Source organism: Amblyomma maculatum, chromosome 9, assembly GCF_055883805.1.
Source record: "Amblyomma maculatum isolate TAMU_Amacu chromosome 9, ASM5588380v1, whole genome shotgun sequence".
Taxonomy (NCBI): Eukaryota; Metazoa; Arthropoda; class Arachnida; order Ixodida; family Ixodidae; genus Amblyomma; species Amblyomma maculatum.
Genome location: NC_139352.1, coordinates 8,356,159 through 8,366,192, shown reverse-complemented (window position 1 = coordinate 8,366,192; position 10,034 = coordinate 8,356,159).

Genomic DNA, 10,034 nt, shown 5'->3' with positions numbered 1-10,034 from the left:
TCAACATATCGCTGGGTCCCATCTTCATAGAAGTTTCGTTTGCCTGCTTTTGGTGGCACAAGGTGCTTATAGTGCTTAAAACATTGAAGAAGGTTTAGGATGTTACATGATTTCTCGGGGTTGGTTTTTATGCCTTTAAATTCCGCTCACTTCTTATTCATTCCATCATGTTACTTTGGTCCTTTACACCACGTGTCATTTTGTTTTTAAAGTCATCGGTGTTTTTATCGGTTTTAGTCCGCCCTATGTTAAACATGGAATTTATTGTTTATTTTTTAATTTTTTATGTTACTTTGGCCCTTTACGTACCACGTGTCAATTTGTTTTTAAAGAGCAAGGTGTTTTTATCGGGTTTAGATCAACCTAGGTTAAACATGGAATTTATTCTTAGATAATATTGCCTTCTGACGTGTAGGGAGCCGATAGGTGGTTTGACGATGTCCCTATATATTGCGTGTGGATTTCAATAAAAAAATCAGTTGCCAGTAGCGCGTTGTCCTGTTTTCTCTCTTGTGTTTGTCTTTTTTTGCGCTTACTATCCCCGTACGTATATGCTATAAGTGCAGGCTTTCATATTGGCGAACTTGTTTAAAAAAGGAATTCCCAAGTTTTCAGGTTGCACTGACTTACAGCTACTTTTTAAACTCTGATTATAAAGTTGCTTTAACCAATTGAGCTCTTAAACTAGTATTATTGGGAACCATCATTTTATTTTTAGTAAAGATGCATTAAACAACTTTAATATTCCTGACTCTATTTCGCAGTCTACCTCTGTCATTCCTTTCGAAGCAATAGAAGTTTGTGGCCATCGTCTCTACTGTGCATTCTGAGTATGTTTGTTTTTGTGTTATTGCTGGTGAAATTAATAATCATTAGTGCACCTTTTGTCCATTTCTTTGCATAACAGCGCAGGGGAAACCTGCTCCTCTCATATACTTTCTAACTTCGACTCTACTTGGCTAGTAGCGGAAATGAGATCACAAACAGGCCCCACCTCAACATGATATCACTTGATTAGTTTGAAAGCTTTAGGAACTTTCTCTAGTTTAGGTAACATAAGCAAAAAAATATCTGTGCTGAAATGTTTCTGGTTTGGATGGTGCAATATTTTATACTGTACTGGCCATGCAAGTTTTGAATAATTTATTTGTATGATTTCACTTTGAAATAGCACATTGAAGTGTTGCTGTTCCTTTTATGAGAAGCCTATTGGCAAAGGCATTCCCTATAAAAGTAGGCTGCTAGATCTGTAGCCACCGAATCATTGTTGTGACTGCTATAATTTGTTGCTGCAAGTGCATTTGCTGACATGCAAACAGAACAAGGCACTCTAATACAGTGAGAGATACAGTTGTGTATTGAACTTTTATTCTCTCGGCTGTTTTAGAGTTAGCATTGCATTTACATTTGGAATGTATTATTTACATTGTGCCTTCTTTTTGAACTGTTTTCTATTATGTCTATGCTTTGTCTGCAGTGGTACCTCCTACTTCTAGAAATTTAAGATGATGTACAGCTTTAAAAATGGTTTTTGAAGAGTTTGTTATGAAGTAGTAGTAAAAAAAATTTCTGGATATGAAATTTGCTATAATCTGATTCAACTCAAGTTTGCAGTAACTGCCAGACGATTCCTTCACAACAGAAATTACCTCACTATTAAAGCATATCTGGTTGCCTAAATAAAGAGGCAGCTACTGGACCCAATTGCCAGCTAAGAAATTTCGATGCCTCTGCCTTTTTTTGGTATAGTCAAATTTCAGTAACTGATTTTCTTTACTGTTCAGTGAAATATACATGCCATGTACCATGGCCCGTAGTTAGCTGCTGTTCGATTGCTGCAGCTTGCATAAAACTTGAAATGTTCAAAATTTTGTGTAGCATTTTAGAATTTTTAAGATATGTGGATATAAAATAACTGGATGCAAAGTCCTACATTTTTGATCAGAGTAGAAACATTTGTCTTAGACATACTAATATGTACAGCCTTTGTCAAATGTTTAGAGCCCAGGGGGTCAGCTTCTGAGCCATACCATGTGGCTCATAATGCATGCATTCCCAGGTTTCCAAACTTGCTGAAGGCAAGATTTTTCATCCTACCCTCTCCAATGGCTAGGACATCTGTGACTGTTAAGGAAGCCATGATATACAGCTTAAAAGCAATGTTCTGGGCTCTAAATTTTTGACAAAGGCTGTACCTTAAAACAATAAACAAGCCTTCCTCAGTACAATAAAGTGGCCACCAGTCAATGTTTTTTCTTGAGCTATAAAAATAACTGGCAATTTATTTTCTGGATAACAGGCTGTTGAGACTGCCACATCAAACTCATGATGTGAATTAGGGCACAGATGTTATTTTAACATTGAAGTGAGACATTCAGCAAATGCTGCATAAATTTGTTGTTATAATCTTAATATCTAATGAATAGTGTTGTTTGTTGTATCCTAACTCTTCCTAACCCTCAGTGTGTTGCTCAAAATAAATACTTCTTTTTACGTCAATTATCAAGTCTCAGTATGTGCCTGTGAGGCTCTACTTTTTATTGCAGTCTAAGGTGCTAGGGTAAATTCTGTGCGAAACTTGAGTCAAGGCACCTTTGTTTGTCTTGATGAGAGTTTCTCTTAAGGAAGCAATGTCTTTAATGCTGGTAGAGCTATTTATTTTCTTCACAGTGTTTGTTGCTATTCTAGGAAAGCCTGAACTTAGCTTTAAGGTATTTTGCCAGCACAATGCAGTGTCCAGAGGGACATGCCCTGCTAATGACCTGATTAATGTTAGTGTTGTGACAATACACACCAAATTCTAAAATTAACATTTGTGCCACATCAGCTCGCAAATATGGATTGGTTGGCAAGGTACTTTCACATGGTTTTCACAGCAGCGTGCTTTTAACTAACAAGGAAACTTAATTCTACAGGAGACATTAAGTTAATAATAATGTACTGTGTAGAAAGTATAAAGACAATACCACTAATTACTTCATGAAAAAATGTAAAATCAGGTTCGTTCTGTTCTTCTGCGCCTCTTCGAGGTGCTCGTTGATTTGGCAGGCGATGTGTGATGTGTAGCTCACACACCAATAGACGAAGGACGACAAACTTGCAGTAACTGATGAAATAACTTTGTTAACAGTAACAAAAGACAATCACAAAAAGGTATTTACAAAAGACAGAGGCAACCACAGCCACAATTGTAAAAAGACGACTCACGCTGCACACTGCTTCACAAGCTGGCGCGTTAACTGGCACTTCACGACTTCGTCTAAGCCTTGGCCTGCCTGCTACCGGTGTCTTAGCTTCGTCAAGAACCGACAATCTCTATGTGGATCTCCGTGTGACGTGCTCTCAAATAACCGCCACCGAAAGTTCGAGCTGCGGAGAAGGAGCGCAAACAGCGCAGCGCTACCAAAGCTGTGCTCCTCTCCTTTGGCTCACTAGAGAAGCTTGGAACTCTGGAACTCATACGCTGTGCGCTCGGCCTTCTCAACGACACGAAGTGAGAACCTGGTCCACACAATGGGATAGATGCATGGGCCAGCGTGCCTTCTCACTCTTGTCTTCGGGGGCGAGAAATGTCCAGAAGCAAGAGCAATCGGCTGTGCTTGCTTCTGGACATTTCTTGGTCGACCTTTTCATCTTTGCCGCTTTCTCTGGTGTGTGCACCTAAACATCTAAAAATGGACCACCGCGACCTTACAAATGTTTTGTCAATTACAGTTGCAAGACTGTTACTATAATGATGCAAGTTACAGGAAAAGCTTGCAAATTTGTGTAGTCATAACTTTAAATTTCGTGATGGTATTTGCTCCTCCTTTTATTGCTCCTAATTTCTTTACAGGAATAAATCTTGGCATTAACTACATACCAGAATAGATATTAGTTGACCCTTTGTTTTTAAACTTCCTTGCAGGCAATAATTGCTTAGCCCTGGGACAAAACATGAATGCTAAAAGGAGCCCTACATGTGCATCTGTGGGATAAATATTGGTTCCAAAGTAAAATATAGCCAGCACAGGCAATGTGCTCCTGTATAGTGAAAGCAACACAGAATTCACTGTGAGATTTCTATGTGACAAGACGTCTTTGCATTCACTTGGGTAGCATTTCATAGGGTTATGATTATGGCAGTAGCACTTATAGCAATGTGGCAGCGTGATGGGAGAGTATTAAACCCTACTTGGAACTATAAGGTTATCGAATTTGACGATCTGTAGTTGCAGTCTACATGCTGCTAGATGGCAGCTGAATACAAAGAACACATGAACACTGTTTGCATTAGGAAATGTCATGTACTTATACTCTCATTTGCTTGACTTCATTTCACAGGTTAGTGTGATAAGCCAAGGACAAGGCAGTGAATGTGGACCTTTTAAAGCATCTGCTGCAGATTTCACACATCGAGAGCATTTATATGCACATGGTTTGCAAAATATTGACCATCAATGCCTAGTGTTTGGACACAAGGCAAGGTGCATTAGGCCTTGTTTTGCACCGAGTGCTTTTGAAATCCACAAGCAGCTTCTGTGTTACGGACCACGTGGGATAATGAAGTGAATTGCACAGGATAAGGACATTTTTTTTTGGCAGTTGGAAATAATTTCATTGCCCTAAATGCTTATTGAAGTTAGTATCTTAAACCCCATTTGTAGGCTTGCACAAAATTTCATTGTTTTGAAACGAAAGCCTTCCTGTGAACTGTATGGATTGAAGTTATATTAGGCTGCATATCGTAGAAGAAAGCATATCGCACTTTTTGCAGCAGCTACAATAATTTCTTTTCCAAAATACTTATTGGAGAGAACAGCCCGTCTCCGTGGTTAGGGTGATTGATGGCTGTTCCTGAGGATGAGAGTTCAATCCCAACTGCAAGAGCCACGTTTTGATGGGGGCAAAAGGCAGCGTGCCCATATACTGTGTGATTTGAATGCACATTAAACAACTTGAGCTACTCTAAATTTGTGGTCTCCTTCACTACAGTGCCCTTCATAGCAAATGCCACTTCAGGCATTGAACCCTATAACCCAAATCATTGCAGGAGAAAATGTAAAGTAGGTTTGACTCAACTTGATTAGTTCCTAAAAGACATTGTAAAGAAACTATATAACACTTTAAAATCTAGTAGCCGATACTTATATACATGTACAATGATCTTCTAGCTTTGGGGATTTTTTTCTGTGGCTTTTTTGCTGCAGTCTGATTTCAGAATGAATATTGAAAGTGTGAAAAGTAAGTGTCTGAGTAATGAGGCTTTGAAACAGCTGTCAACATATATATATATATATATATATATATATATATATATATATATATATATATATATATATATGCATAGTAATGCGAACCATGCATAGTAATGTGAACATGTGCAAGTTTACAGAAGTTAGAGCTCTCAGTTTTTATAGGACTAGCCAGATCACTAGTTGTGAGGTGACAAGCACTGTCAAACTCAAGTGGAATGCATCATCAGGGTGCAGTGTCCTTATGTGCATACTTCTATTATCCCAGGAGGCACATAAGCACTGCTGCTTTCTGAGGTGGTTTTCGTGTGCTGAAGCTCCATTGCTTTGTTTTACTTTGGGCAGCTGAGGAAGAAGCCTTCAACGCTATTTTGGTTAACCTCCACTGATCCAATGGCTTCATAATAATAACCTGGAAAGCAGCACGGGCCCAGCAGGAATATTTCATTAGGAGCTATGTTATATTCAGTTTCGTTTTCGGTTTGAATTCTTTATTCCCCAGGGGGCGTTTCTGTTTTCGTTATATGTATGTGTGAATAAACGGGTTGTGTTCGTTCGGGACGGCTGGACTCTGCTTCCACCTTCGAAAACACCACATGTTTTGTCCAATATTCTTTTATTGAACCAAATTTGGAGCCAGCTTTTTTCTTAAAGGGTCTTTAAATAGCTAGAGATACAGTTTCCCTATGCCTTGTATGTGGAAGAATTACGTGGAACTTCCCGCAAGAATTTTTGAAATGCGGCATTTGGAAGCAGAGTTATTTGCAATCAAAATTTCAATATCTGCGCCTTCGCGGTTTTCCTCCTCCTTTCAACTTTTTAGCACGCGCAAAGGCTGGCCCTGCTCCACGGGCCTCGCCCACTGACACGTCACAACCGACGCATTTGCGCTTTTATTTTCATGCTAGCAAGGGGGTGCTGAAAATCCTCCTAGCGAGGCTCCAGTGCTACGTGGAGGGTAGCCACCATAAGACGTGTAAGCTGGGTTTCGCAAGGGAAGAGGAACTAAAAACTAGATTGTGAACCTTCGCTGAATCATGGAAAAACAAAGTTCTAGAAACACATTTATACTTCTGCTTTTTTGGTTATGCGAAAGTGTTTGATTGTGTAGATCACAACAGATTGTGGGAAGTTTTCCAATAGATCGGAGTTCCAACTCACCTCGTTTGTCTCCCGAGGAACGTGTGTGAACTAGAAAAAAAGGCCTGTATGAAGGGAGTTAACAGATCATGATCTTACTGATTGGTTCTCGATTGAGAAAGACTGAGACAAGGCTGCATACTGTCGCCCTGCCTATTTAATATGCCGAGTGCATCATGAGAAAGGCCGGACTGTAGTGACGATGGATGGAAAACGGATCGACGATCTTAGATATGCGAATTATTCCACTTTAATGGTTGAAAGTGATGTCGAACTCACGAGTCTCCTGACATATGCGTGAAAGAGCCATAAGTTTGGTCTTAAAATGAGTATTAAGAAGACATATCATGGCATCTTGCCCTATCAAGTCCTGGAACATGCCCACGTAGCACAAATCAAATCATCGGCCCAATATTGGAGTGGTGGCATGTTGGGCCAGACATGCGAACATAGTTCCAGTGTTGGCCCGTAGTTTGTGCTGCCTGGGACAGGGACAAGAAATGGAAGCAGTGACATATTTCCTCTTCTTGGTCTCCAAGGTTATTTGGAAGGTGACTGCAGCCATTAAATTAAGAGACTCCTGCTTCTGGGAAAGAATGCCATGGCTGCCTTGACCGCCTAGTAACCACACTGCCAAGATCCGGATAAATCGTGCCATGGTTTTTTCAGTTGTGATGCATGGATATGAGAGTTGGACTGTGAAGAAGGTTAACCACCGATGAATTCACGCTTTTAAATTGTGGTGCTGGTGGAGACTCTTGAGAGTTTCTTGGACTGTCAGAATTGGTCAAATCTGTCTAGAATGGCGACTATAAACACCAACTGCTCATTGGAATGTCAAATTATAAAGTTAAAGCTCAGTTACATTTGATGATCTCATGAGAAGATAGGTGCTGCTGGAAAAGATTGAGCTAGAGACACAGGAGAAGCGGAAGGCAGCGAACGCGACGGTTAGATCAATCTTCGAGGCATTGCAGATGAGCATGTGATATTCTGAAGATAGTGTGAGACCGGAAAGACTGGCGTGATATGGTTTATAGGGTCGTTAAGGATCGGGCATGACTTAACTGAAATGATAGGATATGTTTGTCCAGTTGTGCAACATTCTCCTTGAGCGGCACAATTGGACAGTGCAGCGGCCACCCATGTTCGGGGTGTAACGATAGGCCGACCCGACAACGAAGAACGATATTTATATTTTCACATCTTTCTCGGTCAGCAGTCCAAGCGTAACTGTTGCATTCGTCGGAACAAGGCGCAAAGCAGCGCTGGCGGCAGGTGCGGTGCAGCGCCTCTAAACAGTGGCACCACAGCGGCAGCCCAACATCTACACCTGCGGGCCTCCCCACTTGGCTATGGGGTCGTCCGGACTCCGCGCAGACTTGTAGGCGCCGACGCCGCCTCCCGACAGTTGCTGGACGATGAAGACCAGCCGCGTGCCGATGATGTAGCAGGTAGCTACTATCACCGCTATGACGGCGACAAAAAGGCACCGCCGCTGAATGCTCATTGAGTCCCGCTTGACCGACGGGAAAACGCCGTCCGATGACGAATGCTGCCCAGTCTCGTCCGTCGGCGTCTCCGGGACCCTGTGGTCCGTGGCAAGCTTGGGGAGGCCGCCTTGTGCCGAACGGCTTCTGCCGGGCCTGGGCGTTGGCATTAGGGCTTTCGTCGACAGCATTCGGGGGGAATACGTCTTTCCAGGTCGCTATGGACTTATTTTCTGAGCGCACATCACGTGGCTCGTGTGCGTGCATGATTTGGCGACACCCTTCGTTGTCTTTCACTTTCACCACTTATTAAAAACAGAATATTTCTAGCACCAGTCGTGGCCATTCCCAGAACAAAATTCCTAATCCGATTTCTCATTATTTGAATTTGCCTATCCTGCGAACTCCTCTCTTAGAAGCGTAGATGATACCGAATTGTTCATCGAGATAACCTCACTGCTCCCAGCTCAGTTTTCTTCGATTCAACTTTTTCTGGCCTAGGATTCTGGATGCTAAGGGCAAGATCCTGCCGTTGCTAAAATTTTGTATGGCAGTTTTGCTGTCACTGATGACAAACAGCGCACGAAGCCGTCCCCGGCAACGAGGCGGCCCACAAGCTGGTTCGAGAACGCCGAACCGCTACAGGGCCCCTTGATAAACGAGGAAGCGGAGAGCGCTTGCTAAAATATGGGGAGATCACGCAGCACAGATTGGATCGTAGACTGGTACCCCCGCCAGACCCGAAATTAAACAGCAGACAAGCGGATCGCGTGGAGGCGACTGCAAGCTTATACATATCCGCACCCGGTTATAGCAAACCACAAGTTTCCTGAGGCCAGGAGTGATAAGTGTAATCTTTGTGGGGCGAGAGGGTCCCTTGACCACATAATATAGGAATGCCCGTATTCTCCCAGGGGGACGCACAATATAGGCAGTAAAGACACCTGGGAGACCCTGCTGCGCAGCTCTGACCCTGAGCCCCAGCTCCTGCTCGTCCAGCTGGCTGAAGAGGCTGCTGGGACCTAAGACCTCCCAACCTGCATCTGAGGCACGGCCCCCGCCCCCTGACCTGTGTGTCGGCGGGTGGGTAGATCACCTTATCCATTGGATATTAAAGTTTAGTATATATCTAATCTGATTTCTTCATTGCAATAAATCTTCCACCATTGCAATTTCTTAACGCGAATCACTTATAAGAGAAAAGCATATTTCAGACAGCGGATAGAAGTTCGACGATCCGATTATATCGGCGTCAAGCAAGACGACAAGGATGGGGAGCAAGCTTTTTATCGGGGAGCTACAAATATGGGGAGGATGAGAATCTCCTTGCAAGATTTATTCCACTGTTTCTGCGAAGATGAGAGGAATACAATGACAAGAAGCGAGTAGCTCGAATTAAGAATCAGGAGGAAAGAACAATATAAATTAGCTCCATAGATCTCTTCTGGAGCTTTCTTAGAAGGAATTTGAATTTTAAATGCACAGAATGACAATATTCAGGATTTTAGTAGTCGATGGTAAGCCGCTTATTTCGAAGTTCAATGCTGGCTACGATTTCCTCCGGGCGTGAGAAGCTGAGTGCTAGGGAGGAGGATGGTCAGCCAGAGCTTCCACAAAGGCCATATATATGTTGCGGAGGATGAGTGATTTGGTGGTGCTGTCACATGCTCAGACCGTGTAGCAATGGGGGGAGTCCTGCTCATTCGCCACAATTTGTTCAGCTCTTTCACCGATGCCAAATGAGCGCGTTTCGGGCTATCTTCATTTTTCTGACAGGGTAAATGTGACTTGTTCAATAGAACCAGCTGCTACGGACACATCGAGAAATTATCTCTTGTAATGATGGTGGTGACGACGGTAGAGCCATGATTGCTGTCTTTTGTTGAATAGTTGCAAGGACCGGCTCAACAGCATCTAAAATTTGTACAGCTGCCCGAGCAACGGCTGTGTCCACACCAGCAATGGTCAGGCATAGGGTGCCTGATCATATGGCTGTAGTTACAGGAATATGATTTTGCCGTAGTGTACAAAAGCGAGAGGCGTCATGCAGACACAGATTGTCTTTCTAGGATGCCAGTGGCCACGACCGGATCTGACAGCGACGATTTCGAAAATTATATATCGACCCTCGAGCCAGCGTTCCCCGACACGAATGTTTTCAAAACGGAAC